Genomic DNA, 19,763 nt, shown 5'->3' on the forward strand with positions numbered 1-19,763 from the left:
TATTCATGTTTTAAAATAAAAGCTTTATCTTTAAATCTGAGATATCCATCCCTTAGGGGAACAAGGATACCCAAATAGAAACAGAAAGGATTCTTATAAAGTGGGAGGTGAAGCACCTTATAGAATAGAGAATATGTGATGTGAAAGGAGAACTATGATTTGTGTTAAACTTATTAAAGATGCATTTTTAGAAATTTGTGATTTTTTGGTGCAAAATTGTCTATAATGGGTTTTTATGATTTTGAATGGCACAGAAATTATATTTTATAATTTAAAATGTTCTATAAAATTTTTAACATTGGGAGTCCATGAATAGGTTTAGGTAAATTATACAGCAAATTTCTGTATGTGCATATGAATATTTTCAGGAAGGGAAACCCATGGTTTTAATCAGATGTTTATAAATGTCCACAATGCCAAATTTACTACTATAACGTCTCCACTGATATGTTACAGGAAAAGAGAGGACTGAATGGTAATTTAGGTAGATAGATGACAGATAGATAGATGACAGATCTAGAGACAGATACATAAATATAGTCTCTTTCATAGACTTGGAGAATCTTCTTGGCCCCTGCTAATGTTGTTAATATTCTCATTAAAAAGAGAAGATAGAATCTTCGTATTAAACTCTCATTGGAAATGGAAATAACTAACGTGTATTTAAATACCTTTAATCTATGGCCATCGAAAAGTGTAATGCATGGGAATTTTAGATGGGGGCTGCAGCTATACCTTGCACATTGTGTTTTGGCATAAAGATGGATCAGGGCATTGAGATGATACACTGGGGTTCTTCTTGGAGACGCTATGCTGCCAGTCAGTCAAGCATAGTTATCTAAGATGCATTAATCAACCATGTAACCTGAGATTCCCTCTCAGGCGAAATCACCTCTCAAGAACTAAGACTCAATTAAACCTCCATTGCTTACCTTAGTGACATCTGTTCTTCTCATTGTCAGGAAATCTGTTGTCATTATTTAGAAAGCAGCCTTTCAGGTTTCATGTAATCGAAGACTACAGGTGCCAAAAATTTAAATTAGCATGAAACATCTGATTCCTCAAGGCATCGGTTCCTTGAAGCACATAACCAATGAGAAGAGATTTATTTCTCTTTTATAATTCAGGTTTTTATTGCTTTTACTTTAATAAGAACTTTATTGAGATATAAGTCACTTCAGAGATATTTTTTCTTGAGTTTCTTTTCCTTTTCTTAGTTTTGTAAAAGTGTACTTATGCATGTGTGAGGGTGTGTGTGTGTGTGTGTGTGTGTGTGTGTGTGTGTGGTGTTTAAAGAGAGCAAATTGACTTTTGAAAAGAACGTGGTTAATAAAGCCATTTGGGTTAGTAATACAAGATAGAGTAAGACTGATGGAGCAGCAGAAAAAAATGGAATGTATTCAAAGTTTCTAATTAACGTGTTCATTTTATTAGCTACCATTTTCTCCCTAAATGACTTTTTTGACTCTGGCAGTTGCTATTGCTATGACATATTTTAATTTATACCCTAAAGCCAAGTGGAATATATGTCTTCATAGGTAAAATATAGCAAGATAGAAATTAGACAGAGCCTAATATTTGACACTTATTGGAGAAAACCTTTCTCTGACGTTCCTTTGACCGAAACTCCTAGTTAACATGTTGTCTATTATTTGGGAGGCAGTAAACCTACTTAAATTGCTTAACGTAATTTATCTAAGTGGGGGGTTACTTAAAGTAAACCCCCACTTGGTTGTTCATTTTCATCTTCATTCAGCTTTTCATTTGTTCAGCAAACATTGAATGTCCCCTATATATAAGGCCCTATCTGTGCTTAACATTACGCAAATCCTGAAATTAATAAGAAATAATTTCTGCATTTAAGAAGGGTCTTAGACATAACCAAAGTACAAGGTAGATTAAGGATCATAATATAACAGACTGGTAAACAGAATGCTGTGGAAACATAGAGGAAGCAACTAATTTAAACTGAGCAGTCAGAGAAGATTGCATGAAAATACAGTATTTTGTTATGCCTTTGAAGGACCACAGTACGAGTTTGGCAGGTAGAGAAGGAGAAAGGGTGCTAAGTACTTCTAACTTAAGAAAAACATTAATTTATTAAGTGCTTTTTTATTTGCAAAACAGTCTGCTAAATGAATTCTTTCCTATGAGCCAATTCTTTATCCCCATAATGCATAGAAGAAAACGGAAGCTTGCAGAGATTCAGTTTATTTTCAGGCCAAAAGAAAGAGCAAGTAACAGAGTCACTGCCATATTTGCTAAGCTGAAAGACATTTCTTTTTTTCATTATTGTGTCAGAGAGAGGTTGGCAAACCTTTGCTTAAAGAGCCAGATAGTAAATATTGTGGGCTTTTTACACTACACAATCTGTGTCACAATTACTCACCTCTGCCATGGTGTACACCAAACTCTCTGGTGTATAGCTTAAAAGCAGCCATACGCCATAAGTAAATGAATGAGCATGGCTGTGTAAAAAAAAAAAAAAAAAAAACACCTCATTTATGGATATTGAAAATTAAATTTTACACGTTTTCATGTTTCATCAAATATTCTTTTAATTTCTGAACTATTTAAAAATGTTGAAACTGTTCTTTGCTCATGACTCTACAGAATCAGGAGGTGGGCTGGATTTGTCCTGTGGGACATACTTTGCTGACCCTTGATGCTTTATCAATACTTATCATGAGAAATAATTAAGGAAGAAAGAGCCACTTACCCTTTATATGAAGCCCTTCACATCACACAACCCCTGGGTCTTCATTTGATTCTTAGTCCATCTGAATAGCACTGCCTGCAATTGTGGACTCTGCAGTTTGAGTGACCAGTAAACTCCCATCACCGAGGAATATAACATCGCATGTTACTTCCTCTTACACAGATGCATCTGTTGAAAAATAGTAGGTTAAAAAATCATCTGAGATAAGACTTGACTCTGTTATTGAACAAAGAAATGTTTCCAGGCCAGCTCTTAAAGTGAGCAAAGTTATGTCATACTTAAGTTACCTTGTTTGTCAGTCTTTAAAGAGCAAGGGCTTTTTATGTTTTGTCCTTTATCTTCAATGATTCCCTTTTTTATTAAAAAATATGAAAAAAACCCTGAAGGTTGACTTACTTATAAAGTGAAAATGATGCAAGCCTGATTATGTCCTTAGAAAGCATTGATGATATCCTGTATACTTGAATATACCTAGTGAGTTCTAACACACCTGAATGGCCTTGATGTAGACCAGAACATTTAGAGAGACAGAGACAAAGCAGCTGGCATCAGACGGTGGATCCCAGGGACCTTTTAAGGTTCACTGGACATTTGCTGTAAGTTTCTAGGGCTAGACTTCTGGAATTCCACTCTTGTTGGTTGAGAAGTAGAGTCTTGATAACCAGGAGCATATTAGAGATTTTCGTGGAGGTCTGTCTGACTGCAGAGGCTCTAGGAGTCAGGTCACTTTAACATTCTACTCAATAAAGTATAAAGTGTGACCTTGGCAATGTATCTGCCCTGTCTGTACATCAGTTTCCTCTTCTGGAAAGTGGGAGTAATAATAGCTACTTCCCTAGGTTGATTAGAGGACTAAATAAGAAAATAAATCATTTTAATTATTTTAATTACCCTCTTTTCGAATTTTTGTTTGCCCTTGTCTCCAGAATTAAAAATAGAATTCATATTTTCTACATTCCTGATTTATCTATTACGAATGCAAGCTTTTTTTGCTTAGACCCTTTTGGATTCCACATTAAATGTGAAAAAAAAATCATCTCTTTGTTTTATCAATGTTGTCAAAAAATATGATATACCCAGACAATTGTATTATTTAGCTTTTAGGAAAAGGTTTCCTTTTTGAAAGTCATTTTATTGATGGTATGAATTAACACAAAATATTAGGTCAATTTAGTTATCGTGTGCTTGCAGAATATTCATTCTGGAGATTTCTGGATGTGCTATATAGTTATGGTGATTTATGAAAACAAATCGGAATACTCTGCCAAATTTTTAACAAGAATCTAAGTCATAATGAGATATTAGTTTACTTGATGGGAGAATTGATTCATTTGATTTTTCCTAAGGGAAAACAGTGTTTCAGGCTTTAAAGATGAAATACGACACCACATTAGATCCTCTTTAGGCTCAGTAAGGAAAGATTGCTTTAATTTTGCAGAACTTTGAAGCTCAGTTTTAGTCTGCATACTGATGTTAACTGTTTAAGATGATTTTGCATCAAAGAAGAGGAAGAATAGGATGTTTTGTTGAACTGCATTTATGAGCCTTAGAGTGCACATTTAGACTAAAGTGTCGTTGCATTTGGTCCTAAAATCTGTAGGGTATTAAGTAATGTCTTACTGGAGTTTTGATATACAGTATTGGAAGTTCATTTCCTCTGATTTAATTTCAAAAAACTCAATTTCATTTAGTTCAGAAAATTCCAGCATAGCCAGCATATCTCGTTGTTGTGTTTAAACCATTGTTTCTCAACTTGGCTGCACCTGAGAACTTCATGGAGCATTAAAAAGGATACTTCATCCCTGGACTCATATGCATATTTAATTGGTTTGGAGTGTGGCCCAGGAATAGGTTTTTTTCTTTTCTTTTCCCCCCTTTTTTGATATTTTTTAAAAGAACACCAGATGATTGTAACAAGTAGTTTTGGTTGAAAACCAGTAGTATAAATTAGCATTTCTCAAACTGTGATGCATGTATAAACTGCCTGGGAATTTTGTTAAAATATGGATTCTGATTCTTTTGTAGTTCTGGGATGGGACATTAATACTGCAGAGTCAAAGACCATATTTTCAGTAAGGAAAGGTCTAAGCTAAGTCCCAATTTAGTTAGAAAACATTTTTATCAATCAATGCCTTGATACAAAATAATTGTTTATGAAATAATTAGTCTTTACTTAGTTACTCAAAACGTCATACTCAACATTTTAAAATGGACCGTTTTTCCTGCCATATTGTGTGATTCAATCCTACATTTTCTGAGCATCTATTATATACTCACTATTTTGCTAGGCTTGCAGGGAACGTACAGAGTAGAAAAATAGAAACCCTATGCTTAAATAGCTCAAAGAGAACCAGAGCGTTTATGCTAATGACCGTAATTCAAAGGAAAAGGCTGATAAGTAAAATTTTTGATTTTATACTTAATTTCGAGGTATTATGCCTTTTTGTTAGAGACGCTTTTTACATTTTAGAAATTCTTGAAATCTGACATCTCTTCTTTCTGTCTCCCTCTCTGCAGGGTGTGTGTGTGGAGGGGGGAGTAGTTCTTAGGGGCTTTTATCTACTTTTTGATGAGTTTATCCAAAGCAGCTAGAGGAGCACTTGATTGGAAGAAAAAGTACAGTCACGTGTCACTTAATGATTGGGATACATGTGAGAAATGCATCCTCAGGCAATTTCATCACTGAACAAACGTCATGGAGTATACTTAGATAAACCTAGATGTCAGAGCCTACTACACACCTGGGCTTCATGGTATAGACTGTGGTTCCTATGCTATAAACCTGTATGGTATTACACTGAATACTGTAGGCAGTTGTAACATGGTGATATTTGTGTATCTAAACATAGAAAGGTACAGTAAAAATATGGTATTCTACTCTTATGGGACCATCTTCTCATATGTAGTACATTGTTGACCAACACATCGTTATGTGGCACATGACTATATATACCATAATTACATAATATTTAACTGTCTGCAGTCAGATCTAAAAACCATTTTGAAAACTACTCGTGTTAGAATACATTTTAGAGCTTAACGTGCAATGGAGACATTTTTTGTCTTCAAAAAAGTGTTTTTGAATCTCTTTCAAGAAATTTAACAAAGTGATCCACAGCTCCGTTGCCAAAGGAATTAAAAGCAAAGTTTATGCCTCCCCACGGCCAGCATACTTGTACAAAACAAATGTCAAAAGCTGCACATGGGGAACTTGGAACGGTTTAATTTACGTGTATGGAGTTAGCACAAAATTCATAGCAGTCTGTCACCAAGGTTTGTTAGCTAATTGCTGTGTTTTAAATAAGTGTGAATTTTAACAACACTGTTTAAGAGCCTGCTGTCTCCCTTCCTCTTGGCACACCTAGGGGTTCAAGCTATTATCTGAACACATTTTCTAATTCTTCAAGTACTAAGGGGGCACCTCTGTTGTCTTTGACAGTCAGTCCCCCTCCTTAATAAAATCAGCTAGAAACATTCTCAGGAAAACAGCCCATAAGGCAGAATTTTCATGGGCCACTGCTACTATTTTTTTCTTCACACGCTTCTTTCCCCAGAAAGCACAAACAATTCAGACTGTCCCACAGGCTGCTGGAGATATCACATATTGAGTTTTCCTAGTCTGACTCTACATAAAATTGCTTTAGCTAGGGAGAATTCATTTAACTAACTAAAAAACTCATCTGTTTGTAACCAGTGTGTTTGACATAAGCTCATGATATAAGCAAAAGAAATTTTCTTTTCTCTCTCTGTCCTCCTTGCACTGTATTACAGTGTGGCATAATTTTCATGTGTTCCTGGACATAGCCTCTGGCAGAGCCATGACATCTCCACAGCTCTACAGACACTTTAAATCACAAAACAGAGTGCCAATTCAGTAATTAGAATGGAGTCCAAGGTATTAATCCAAACTTAAAAGCTTGTGTAATCAACAGTGACATCCTCCCCCGGGTGAGGTTTGCTTGAGTGCGGAAGCCTGTGGTTGGGAGTGGAGGTATAGCGTTAGTTCCTCTTTCTTAGAGTCTCTTACTACCTAGATGCTGTATTAGCTCCACAGGGACCAAGGCGATGTGTAGAGCAGAGAAGGTGTAAAAATAGTACAGTTCTTGTTTACCTGGGTGGCTTCATAAACCCTCGGCCATCCATGGCTGATGTTTGAAATTGAGGTTTTCAGGTAGACCAGGCCAATATAAAAGCCATTTTTTTTTCCTTTCATGAGTGTTTTCATGGAATCTTTAAAGATTCCTTTCTGGATTCTCTCACCCGCAGTTCCCTTAACTGACATTTCTATTGCAGATAATTCCTTTGTGCCTCCTTCGTCAGCCCCTGCGTACCCTGTGGTGTATGGCCAGTCTCTTTGTGGTGAGGTCCCTTTATCCCTGTACCCCAGTTTAGCTTATCCAAAGTGACTCCCCACCCCCATCTGTCTTGACCTACATCTGATCCAGATAAAACCCTATACATCCTTGGTTCTCACAACTTCTGGGAGTTGTACCCTATCTCAATACGGCGGTACTCTCCTGTCTGTTTCTGCTATCAAAGCAGCGAGTCAGACTTTCAGTCTTTGTGTATATTTCTCTGGCATGGGTTAGAGCCTAGTAAAGTTTAACTTTTTAAGAAATGAGTCAGGGCCCTGTCCTCTGTGTCTTTCCGTTGCAGAGAGATAACACCTCTCAGCCCTCCCTCCACAGAGGCAGGAAAGGGGACTCACAACACAGCAATCACTCTGTCTGGAGAAATCTGATAACAGGTTTTCTCCAAAATTCTATTTCTGACCCTTGGACCTCTATTTATACCTTATGCTACCTGAGAGGTCCAACAGTCATGGAATATGTTCTCCCACATCACATGTGTAAATTCTGCATATGGAGATGTGTGTAATATGCGGATTGTATTATGGTAGGCACTGGGTTGATTCTACTGTGAAATCTGAGGCAGGAAGAATCCCAGTCCAAGGATCTGTTACATATTTTAACAAGTTGAGGATGAACAGAATCGAATTTAGTGTGATTTCTTAGCCACTGAATAAACACTATTAGTTGGGCACAGTAAAAATTTGGTGGGAGATCAAAGATGTTTACAATATAGCATTTGTCTTCATTGGCAAACAACATATTTGGGTAAATATAGATGAATATGCCTGTGAGGTACACTTGCCTAAACTACCCTTTTATGGTATCTTGTAGTTTGTCGAGTCAGAAGGTTTTGTACTTGGCAAAGGGAAAACTAGTTTGCTAGGCATAGGGACATTTTGACATGATGATTTTGGTTTGGAGATTGGTTATTGATTACTATCGTAGAGAAGCTGCAAGTGACAGAAGATTCGGTTGGGGAAGAAAAAAGATGTAACAGCAAAGTATAAACTTAGGCTAAGTCCACATATTTTACTGAGTAATTTCTGTCAGCAAAAGCATCCACAATGAAGATATTCAGCCATTAGAGACATATATGAGAATGCCACATAGAATCCCACCTACGAGATCAGCTAACTATTAAGAATTCTGGCGTTAGTCCTAGGTGTGAATCATTGATTGTGAAATCCCACACCTCGTTTATTTTCATTGCTACATCCTATGCTTCAGCAAACTTTTCCTTCAACCATTACCTACAGTTAAACTATTTCCACTATTTTGTGGTAAGAACATATTTATTTTTGTATCTTATACAAAAAGAGGGGATTTTTGATTGCTTCTTCTTCGAGGAAATATTTTTAAACTCCCCTCAATCTACAGATTTCTTTAGCAAAGAAAGTACAAAACCACCCCTATTTCTACTTACAGGCATTTCCTAAAACATTTTTTTCCTCTCATGGGAAAATTATTGCCATGAATATTTATACAGGGCATGTCAGAGACTTAGTGCATTTTACCCATACATTTAGAATTTCCTTGTTCCAATCTAATGCTTCTGGAGTTTTTAAATAACATAATTGTGCTCAGCTCACTCAATTCATTTTTTTCTCTATTTTATGGATATATTGTCAGCTATGTTTTACATATAGAAAATTGTTTTACAGCCATTAAACCATAGCCTTAACATCTATTGTTATTATAGTTCTTATTCATCACCCCCAAAATAAGTTTTAAAATTCCAGTACAACTGTTATCTTACGATGCAGTATTTTCATTATGAAGCTTTCCCTTATTCAGAATGTTTCTTAGCAAAACATTTTCTGATACTAGACCGATATTTTCCACTTAGATTCTGTTTTGCAGTCATATTAATCAAGCTCAACCCATGACCTTGAAACAGGATGAAATAGACGAATTGCCCTTGGGTATAATGAATTGACACAGGAAAAGCTACTCATGATGGATCTTAAATGCAACCAAGTAATTTGCTTAGATTCTCCAGAGAATGATTTTATATTCTGTATTAGGATGTGTTTAACTGAATAACTGCAGTTACATAAGTAATAGTGATGGCAGTGCAGATAAGGGGGATAAATATACACGCAAATGCAAACACGCACATCACACATACATTTAATAAAATCTGATTCGTTAGTGACGCATATTTCTTCAGTTGCTAAGCATTGATGACAGCATATCATATTCAAAGATTTATAGAAACACGATTTTTCACAAGTCGTTCACTGCTTTCTTTCTCTTTATGTGGAACATGAATTTCTTTCATATATCATTACTTGAGGAACTTCTAGTTATCACTCTGCCCATTTGTGTTCATCTGCTTTTGAGTCACCCAAAAGTTTTTATACTTTCCTCAATAGTATAAAAATAAAATGCTTCAAAAACCTTTAAATCTTCATATGGATTACCACAGAGCAAAAGATTAAGGTATCCAATATTAACCTTCTCCAATTAAAAAAAAAATGAATCAACTCCATACTGTTTATGCTTTAAATACATTTTTATTGCAAACAAACTATACTGTTTAATCAATTGTGTTAACTGCTATTGTTTGTTTTATTTATTTGTTTATTGAGAAAGGATCTCACTCTGTCATGCAGCTGGAGTGCAGTGGCGTGACTTCAGCTCACTGCAACCCCCACCTCCCAGCTTCATGTGATTCCCCTGCCTCAGCCTCCTGAGTAGCTGGGACTACATGTGTGCACCACCACACCTGGTTAATTTTTGTGTTTTTAGTAAAGATGGGGTTTTGCCATATTGGCCATGCTGATCTCAAACTTCTGGCCTCAAGTGACCCATCCACCTTGGCCTCCCAAATTGCTGGGATTATAGACATGAGTCATTGCACCCAGCCCTATTTTAAAAATTATATTTATTATCATGTCTTATATTTTTCCTCATGCAAAATTTTCCTGGTTTCTCTCTCCCCTGCAAACAAACAAACAACAAACAAAAACAACCTTTACTTTGTAAAGTTTCTGTTCATTTTGCTTTTTTTATTTTATTTTATTTTTTTAAATTTTACCACTACCTTACTAACATGCAAGCTTCACTGGTCCTGAATCACACAGGATAGGGTAAGGATTGGAATTTAGAAGTTTGATTGTCAGACATTTGCTGCATGTCAAGCCCTCTCAGAAGTCAAGCCGAAGTTCAAAAATAGAATAATATCATTTAGAAGTTGCTCACCCTAATTTTGTATAAAGTGTAAATTTGTATTCCTTGTTATGAAATGAGGAGAAAGCCAATTTTCCTGTGACCGTGGAAAGACTCTTCCAAGGGAGACCTCTGGCAAAGTAGTATTTTCATGCTTAAGAGTAAAAACACAAACAAAAATCTCTCCCTAGTCAACTAACTGGAACATTTGGTTAACTCAACCAGTCAGCAAAATCAGCATCAAAATATGTTTCATGAAATAGATGAACTACACGTAGCCACCACTGCACCGTCTGTGGAAGTTAAAATGGCTCTGAACAGAAGATATGGAGAAACCTATTCTTTAAGAAGTCAAAATCCCAAGATAATGATGGATAAGGGTTTCAGAGAAATTACTCAGAAGTCAGGGATGAGCACGAGTACAAGCAATATGTGCGCAACTGATATAGGGATTAGAGCTTCGTCTGTCACTCCCTGATGTTGATATAGAGATCATTTGGGTGATGGACAGGCTATGTTTTGATTGCTATTGAATAGGAAATTGGGTCTAAATAACACGGTGGCAAAACTAGGACATAAATGGAAAATTCTGGTTCTATAGCTAAGTGCTAATGCTGAGACTCTGACAGGGCTTTTGATACTAATAAAATTACCCCCAAAAGATATGGGAAGGTATTTATTTAATCTGATAAAATGTGGGAAAATTAGAAAAGGCATGTAGCAATAATGGTACTGGTTTAATATTTTGAAGAATAACCAAGTCTCATGATATTATCTGCACAGAGTGCTCTTATAATTTTACAAAAACCAAGCACTAGTAGGATCTTACATTTAGTCTGTGAGAGCATAATCACAATTTATGAGCTTATGGGAAACAGCTACTGAAGGGTGAGATTTTTCTGAGGAGCATAATTCTTGAAATCCAGACGTGGAAACTAGTGATGGTGAAAACAAATATTAATTTCCGTATAGTCACTAAGCAGATCCAAGCTAATTAAGTGAAAGTCCAAGAGCTCAAGAAAACTCAGTGCAAATTGCCTGAGTTTAGGAAGGCTCATTATTCATCTATTCTGCTATCTATCTGTGTATTTAGTCCATAAATAATTTTATCAAATAAAACTGTACTTGAAATTATTCTTCAATAAGACTTTTAAAACCTACTTTACTATTTTTATGCTGTTGCCTAAGGAATCGATTTCATTTCGGTCTAATTAAAGTGACTCAAAGATAGAGCATTTTTAAGGGAGCAAGATCAACTTGATGTCAAAAAGTTTTTTTGACATTAAATGCTTTAAATATATGGCATGTACCATACCAAATAACATGCAAATTAGTATAGAACACATCATTTTTAAAGAAAGTTAACATGCATATTTTACTTAAAATATATAAATATATAAAATATGTACAATTTATTTTTATAAGTAAACATAAAATATGTAAATATCTATACAGTAACAAGTGTGTTGGTTATAGGTTTACGTGTGTGTGTGTGTGTGTGTGTGCGATAATAGTAATGCAGAAGTAGATTTGAATAGAGGGTACAAATCAGTAAGACAATGAATTATTGCAAAAGCATCAAAAGATAAAAAGGAACGATATATACTTGGTCAGATTATTGAAAGTTTCTATTATTTAACAATTATAAAATTATGCAAAATTATAAGTCAGAAGCAGGAAATCAAAGTAAATGACTAATTTGCATGGGAAGTAAGACTCTGTCTCATTGTAGCTAGTTGTAAGAATTATGACAGAAGAAGAGGACAGGACAAGGACCAACTAGCTGGATTCACTATTCTTTGACATGAAGCTGAATATTTATGACAATGAATTCCTCATCTGGAATAGCGTAACAAGTTAAACCATGACAGAAGTGACTTGCAGTTTCCCTCCCCACCAGACACCATGTCAAAAAGCACTATCAATTTCATTAATGGGATGTTTTAACTCTTTATTTTGGAATGCCAACCAGAGTCCTGCCAGGTGGGTACATTCATGAAATGCCATATAACTTCAGGAAAGACATTAATGGCCACTGGAGATGTTCCACAGACTTAATAATAGACACATCTCTAGGAAAATGTATGTGCATGGCTATGTTTAGTCAATGTAACGTATTTCTTTCATGTTAAAAACCACTTGGGGGTCAGACATGAGAAATATGTGTTTAAACTTTGACAAATATCATTATTAAATACTGTTTTAACAAAGTTAGGTTTACATTGATGACTAGTCAGAGATTGCAAATAATAAAGAAATAATAGTAGAGGATCAGGTTGTGCTTATATGTGATATGTAAAACAGATATCTAATTATTTTGTTATACCAAACGTGAATTGGAATTGATTGGAAAACTTTATTCTATGATATGCATTTTACCATGATCCCAATTGTGCACTGATAATTTAAACTTTCTAGGTACCATAACACTTTCTTTCCCTATAACTCAGCTTACTCGGGATACACTTAATACGTAAAACTCTGAAATGTTTTCTCTCCCCTGATAGATTCTAATTTTAATTAGTATACCTCTCCCCCAGCTCTATTCATTGGCTTTTGTTAGAACGATTGCAATGGGAAAAGTTCACAATATTTATAATATTAATAATTTAAACTTTTCTCTAACATTAACAATAAATTACCTTTTACTGAGGTCTTATAATGTGCTCAGCTATTTGATACATGCTCTATGAGTAGTATTTCTATTCATCCTTCCTGTAGCCTTTTATGAGAGAGTTGTGTTGTTAATTCCTCCCTCTCTCCCTGTTGCCATATTTTTTTATTAAGTACTTATGTAATACACGTTACTCTTGCCAGGAGTCATGATTTCTCCATATCATCTTATTTCCTCCTTCCCTTTCCCTCTTCTTTAATAGGATTAGTTCCATGTCTAGGAGCAAAAGTCCAACATCAATAAAATGGTCTCTCTGTTCTCAGAAATATTATCTTCTGGGGATTGAAAGGAGGTGACTGAGCACTTTTGTAAAGTATGCAATTGAGAGGGCGAATTCAGATCCTAGGAGCTTGCAAAATCAGACCATATCTCTTCATCCAAAGTCCGAATATATTTTTCCTTCAGCAAAAAGTAGGGAGATCCAATGATTTTTGATATGTTTTATATGCCGTTGGTCAGAAATAATCTCTGGATCCATTGATCAATTCATAAATACGTTTTCAAGGATATGCATTTCAACAGTTTTATTAAACAACTGGTATGATTTAGTTTCTTATTGTTTCTTTCCTTGGCATTCAGACCAAATCAGTTTCCCCAGGGTATAATGAGAGCAATGTTTAGAAAGGCAATAATGTGAAAAGCATACTCGATATAATGCTTTTTATTATAATTAATTTTTTAGGGGCTCTTTATTTTAATTTTACTGAGATATATATCTCATGTGAATTAAGTAATATTTTTCAGAGTATTTTTCCTGACTATCCCGTAAGTTTTTTTCTTTTCTACCATAGCTGACGTGAATCAAAATTAAGATGATCAAAATTAAGGTGATCTTTGTGTTACCTGAAGACAAGTGATTATTTGTGGAAGAGCTGGCAGCAGAAAGCACTTTGACAGAGACATTGATTCTAGTTAGAAGCAACCAACGTAGGTACATACACTTTTGTTTCCTCAGTCACTCTAGAGTTGGAGAAAACTTTTCTTTTCTTTCTTTTCTTCTCTTTTCTTTTCTTTCTTCTCTTCTTCTCCTTTTTTTTTTTTTTTTTGAGACTGAGTCTCACTCCATTACCCAGGCTGGAGTGCAGGGGCATGATCTGGGCTCACTGCAACCTCCACCTCCTGAGTTCAAGGGATCCTCCAGCCTCAGCCTCCCCAGTAGCTGGGATTACAGGCACGCTATCACCACTCCTGGCTAATTTTTGTATTTTTTAGTAGAGACAGGGTTTTACCATGTTGGCCAGACTGGTCTGGAACTCCTGAGCTCAAGTGATCTGCCCACCTTGGCCTGCCAAAGTGCTGGGATTACAGGCATGAGCCACCACACCCGGCTGATATTCTTTCCTAAGAGCCTGAATATTTTCTCATCCTAGAGAATACAAAATTTAGTCAGACAGGTCTCTGAGTTTACATAACACTCAATCTATATCAAAAAGACTTACACACAAACACACACACAAAAATTAAACATGCAATTACTCTATCATCTTGTTCGCTGGTGTATCACTAGTTCTTATATAAATACCTAGCGTACACTAAATCCTAAATAATGATATTGCTTCTTGTGAGGACTGATTTATAGGCAAAGTGCACAAATCTAATGTGTAAAGCTCCTGTGTAACCACTATCCAGATATTTGGAACCCTTCTACCACTCCCAGAAGTGTTCCTAATGCTCCTTCACAGACAAAACTCTCCAGCAAGAATTAACTACCCATGGCTGGGCACGGTGGCTCAAGCCTGTAATCCCAGCACTTTGGGAGGCCGAGACGGGTGGATCACGAGGTCAGGAGATCGAGACCATCCTGGCTAACACAGTGAAACCCCGTCTCTACTAAAAAATACAAAAAACTAGCCGGGCGAGGTGGCGGGCACCTGTAGTCCCAGCTACTCGGGAGGCTGAGGCAGGAGAATGGCGTAAACCCGGGAGGCGGAGCTTGCAGTGAGCCGAGATCCGGCCACCGCACTCCAGCCTGGGCCACAGAGCGAGACTCCGTCTCCAAAAAAAAAAAAAAAAAAAAAAAAAAACACAAAGAATTAACTACCCTTTTGTTTTCTATACATATTTTTTTTTTTCTGTTTTTGAACTTTATATAAATAGGATCATACTATATGGGCCCATTTGTATCTGGCTTTTTTTTCTCATGCAACTAAAAATATCTGATTTTCTTCATGCTGTTTTGTACATCTTAGTTCATTCATTATTATTGCAGTGTAGTATTCCTTTGTATTGTGTATACCACAATTTCTTTACCTATTCTCCTGATGATAGACATTTGGGTTATTTTCAGTTTGGAGCTATTATGAATAAAGTTGCTAAACATATTCTAGTCATTTTCTTTTGGTGGACATATACAGTCATTTGTCTTGGGACTTTGTATAAAAATAGAATTGCACAGTCACAGGCTAGCTATGTTTAGCTTTAGTAGATAGTGTCAAACATTTCTTGAAAGTTGGTGAATCAACTGATACCCCTGTTATAGCAAATTTAGGAATGTAGTAGTATGGTAGACTTACAGACAATACACAGCATGACTGAAGCAAAAAAGCACAACTGACTCTCTCAGAATCAAAGTGGGTTCTCATCAATGACAACATTTTCATGGTGCACTCCCTGCTCTTAATTAGGAAAAGATAAGTAGCTCTTTTGAGGCGAAACGTGTTATATGAGTTTGAAGGCCCTGAAATATTTGATCAATAGACAAAAGTGAGTTGTGAGACAGAAGAGTTTCCATAGAGTGACGAAGGATACCGATTTGTGTCCCAGTAGCTCCATTATTGACTCACAAGCAGCTTAAGACTTTTAATTTTTCTTATCCAAAACCCACAATCATAGGCAATGGTATATTTTGTCCTGGAATAAATATAATAGCATGTCTCACTTTTGCTCTTTCTGGATACTAGTAATTAAGTATGCTTCACCTGATTTCAGCATTTAGAACTCTATACTCTTTCTGGAAGGTCCAGGTCCAGGTGTTCTTTGGCTTGTATGAATTTAATCTTCTATGTTTGATTTTAAATAGATGAACATCCGAGTTGGGTCCTTCCTTTCTAGTCTACCAGAAATTTAAAAAAACCTTCAAATTAGACTTATTTGCCCCATAACGTACTGAATTATTTACAGCACAAAGAAAACTTCCATTTTATACTATGTTTTGATTCTCCAGAAAAAGAAGGCTATAGGTATCCTCTATATTTTGTTTGATAAATTCTTTAAAAGCAATGTTCTAAATATATCAGAATTGTCATTTGAATTATTGTTAGCAGGAATTAGGTAGACAGGAAGAGTATGATCAGAATTTTATGACTGAAATAGACTTGAAATATTTAAATCTTTATTTTTCCAATATTTGAATATTTATCAAAAACACTTATGCTTGTATTGTGGCATAATTTTTTCTCAAGGTGTAAGTATCAAGTGGTTAATTAAATGCAGAATGTTCTCTGGTGGCCGAATTTGAACAGGCGCCCTGTTTTCTTGTGCTGACCATAACTTACACCAAACACATCAAAATGATGACTCTAATTTTTCCTGAGTGTGCACTAAACTAGCTAATGTTTAATGCTATCCCCTAATCAAAACTGTTTTTCTGTGGCTAAATGTGGCATTTCCGGGGCCAGAGAACCAAATTCAAAAGTTACCAGAATACATGGAAATAGAAAGGCAAATTTAGGCATACCCTAAAACGTTAGGTTATTATGTCAGATTTAATGTAAATGTTATTTGAATTCTCAATGTTTTAGATTATCCACACGAGTGCACACTTCGAGTACTAAGCAGAATAGAGTTGACTATATAAATGAATCAATCATAATGTTGTTTTAAAAATATTTTAAAGTATCAGAGCAATGGCTTCCATATCTAAAGCAATCCTGTCTTCTAGTTAGACACCAGCCTTTCTCAATAGTTGGTTTTGTTGTAGTGTAGTCCTGGTGGCAATGCCATTCAATGGTTTTTGGGTTTTTTTGATGCAAACTGCTTGAAAGGAGCCTCAAATTGCCTTTGGTCAGTGTCACATAAAAATTGATAGAATGTGAGTTGTAATGATTGCCTCATTGTTCAGACAACATTGAGAAGGTCACCTCACATGCTTCTCCCATTTTTGTAGTCTGACAGTAGGCAAAGTGCCACCAGAGGAAGCAAGGGGTTTGTTCTTTCCATTCCGAAGTTACTGTGTGAACAGTCTCAACTCATCAAAAGAATCAGGGCAAATAATGCCTTTACAAGCACCATGAAAAACAATCAATATTCCCTAGCAACGAAAGCTGGAGTTTTCACAAAGTCATTCTTAAGACCCTGATTCTCCATGTTGAAAAAAGAAACTTCTCTCTTCCTAAGGCCTCTATATTGAATATTGAAAGGTAGCATTCAAGACCCTACTGACTGCTCATGAAGTGGTGGAAAAATTCTTTTACTGTATTACTATATTTTAAATATTCTGTGGGGGCTGAGTCAGGAATTATATCACAAGTTTGAATCAGAGCAATTGTTTGACCAAACTTAATATCTTACACACATGTTTATCAAGTAGCTGCTGCATGCAGTGTTGTATGTAAGTCTAATCAGGCAAGTTTTAAAAATGAAATACTAGATTCATACTTGAGTTCTCTATAATAGTGTTTTATTATCCAGCTGTCATTTAATGAACACCTGCTTTGTGAAAGACATTCTGTTAGGGACCATGGATGGGAGTTATATCACATACCGTTCCTCAAAGAACTCGTGATTATTATAATAATAATAGTACAGTGTGCTGCATTTACATAGCCCTTACAATAAAAAGCTGCTACCATCTTCATTATGTAATAATTGCAACAGTTTCATTTTGGTCAGGGTTGACTCGTTTATCATGACTCTTTTGCATTTGTTTATCAAGTCTCAACTTGGGCCCCCAAACAGTTGTTAAAACTATTCAAAATTCTTCACTAACCCAATCAATAATCACTGATCGTAATGGTAGACAGAAAGTAATCACTGATTGTAATGGTAGACAGAAAGTAATCACTGATTGTAATGGTAGACAGAAACTAATCACTGATCGTAATGGTAGACAGAAAGTAATCACTGATTGTAATGGTAGACAGAAAGTGGCAATAGTAAATATGGCTCATCAAACAGGTAGGATTTGGTGATAGATCAAATTAATTGTGTTAAGCTAAAATGAAATGCTTTCTAGAGAATTAACTCTGAAGGTTTTACGTATTTGTATATTTATTTTGAGACGGTCTCTCTCTGTTGCCCAGGCTGGAATGCAGTAGTGTAATCACCGCTCACTGCTGCCTGGAACTCCCGGGCAGAAGTCGTTCTCCCGTCCCAGTCTCACCAGTGGCTGGGACCACAGGCATGTATCATCACACCTGGCTAATTTTTTTTTTTTTTTTTTTTTTTTGTAGAGATGGGGTCTCACTATGTTGCATAGGCTATTCCCAAGGTTTTAGAAGTATTATTAGTCCAGAAGACTGTTACAAATAATTAAAGGGAAACTTTGGGATCATCTAAGAATCTTAACGATCTGAATACCCAGGATAGCTTAAAGCCACATTCCAGAGAATGTGATAAGTATATTCAGTGTTAGTACTTGTGCAACATGAATAGTGATACTTCCTAAATTCAGATAACTCGAAGATGTCAGGATAGGTGAAAGCAGTTGCGTGAAGAACATGAAAAGTGCCATACTGGGCCACATCTATACATCTGAAAATAGCTTCAAATAACATACTGTTAAGGTTGTTCTCCATGGTCATGTTTCAGTTCAATGTATACTTTAAATATGTCCAAGTTCCTTAATGGCTGTTTTATTAATTTGCCATTTGTGATTTTTATCTCAGCTCCTTTGAACATGTGTAATAATACTAATGGTTTCATGAAATTTGTCCTTGAGGAAGTAGATGTTCATCGTTTGATTCCATTGATTCTAGATAGTATTACGGAACAAGATAAAATTTGCTGCACCGTTTATTCCCCCTTTAGAACTCTCATGGCTGATCATAGAGAATAAAATAAGAAAGTCTTGAAGGGTCAGATAGCTCAATTTCTTAAGCAGTAAATGGGCCCCAATTTAAAAAGTTCTAATTTTTTAGACATTACAATATGTGTTAATCCACCATCTGGCTTAACCATATGTCAGGAACAGTGCTTTCAGAAGCTAAATACTTTTCATTTTCAATATCCCTTATTATTGGTAAAGTCTTATTTAGAGCAAAATTCTACCTCACTCTTTTGGCCTTAATCTCTCCTGGAAGCCACACAGAAGCTGTCAACTGTCTTTTCCATAAATCTTTCCCAGACTTAACATCTTCAATTTTGCATACATTCCTTATTAAATGTGGTAGAATCAATAACTATATAATGAAATGATTTATTGGATTCTTGATCTTGGACTGTCATCTCTTGCCAGTGATCTCTAGGTGTGGATTCAGAAAACTGTCAGCAAAATGTGTGCCATCGTATAGACCCACATAGCTGAAATTCTCTCCTTATGCTCTTTTGACAGAATGCAAGTTGGCTGACCTTTAAATCATATTGTATTCATGCTTGTGAGGTGAGCAGAGTCCATTGAGCCATATCTAATTGCATGCATGGGTGACTGCAAAATACAGTAACCTTTGAGCTAGTAGAAACTGAATGAATGTTTTTAAGCCAGGTAGAAGAGCAAAATTACTCACCAATTTGATACTTTACAATGACGAAACAAGAAACAACTCTTCGGTGCTGAAGTCTCTGGGGATGGCAGATGAGCACATCTGCTTATTGACTATTTGGGATTAGGCTGCAAGCATGCCTACAGATTTGGGTTTGTGCTAGGCAAATGTTTCCCATCAGCAAGTTTTAGCACCATTGCACATCACCC

At 35.9% G+C, this 19,763-nt stretch overlaps 1 protein-coding gene and 1 long non-coding RNA gene across 4 annotated transcripts in view; one reads left to right on the forward strand and one right to left on the reverse strand.

The window, feature by feature from the left end:
* LOC105540653 overlaps positions 1-2,893 on the reverse strand; it is an 18,290-nt gene extending 15,397 nt beyond the window's left edge. Inside the window, exons 1-2 of the long non-coding RNA XR_001006230.1 lie at positions 2,720-2,893; positions 933-1,076 (exon numbers count right to left, since the gene is read on the reverse strand). This is a non-coding gene — a long non-coding RNA (uncharacterized LOC105540653). The remainder of the gene's footprint in view (positions 1-932; positions 1,077-2,719) is intronic.
* The window catches only part of FGF12 (fibroblast growth factor 12), a 633,659-nt gene that overhangs the window by 509,977 nt on the left and 103,919 nt on the right, over positions 1-19,763 (forward strand). The gene's annotated exons all lie outside the window — the stretch shown is intronic.

The sequence above is a fragment of the Mandrillus leucophaeus genome, unplaced genomic scaffold (assembly GCF_000951045.1).
Source record: "Mandrillus leucophaeus isolate KB7577 unplaced genomic scaffold, Mleu.le_1.0 Scaffold224, whole genome shotgun sequence".
Classification (NCBI taxonomy): domain Eukaryota; kingdom Metazoa; phylum Chordata; class Mammalia; order Primates; family Cercopithecidae; genus Mandrillus; species Mandrillus leucophaeus.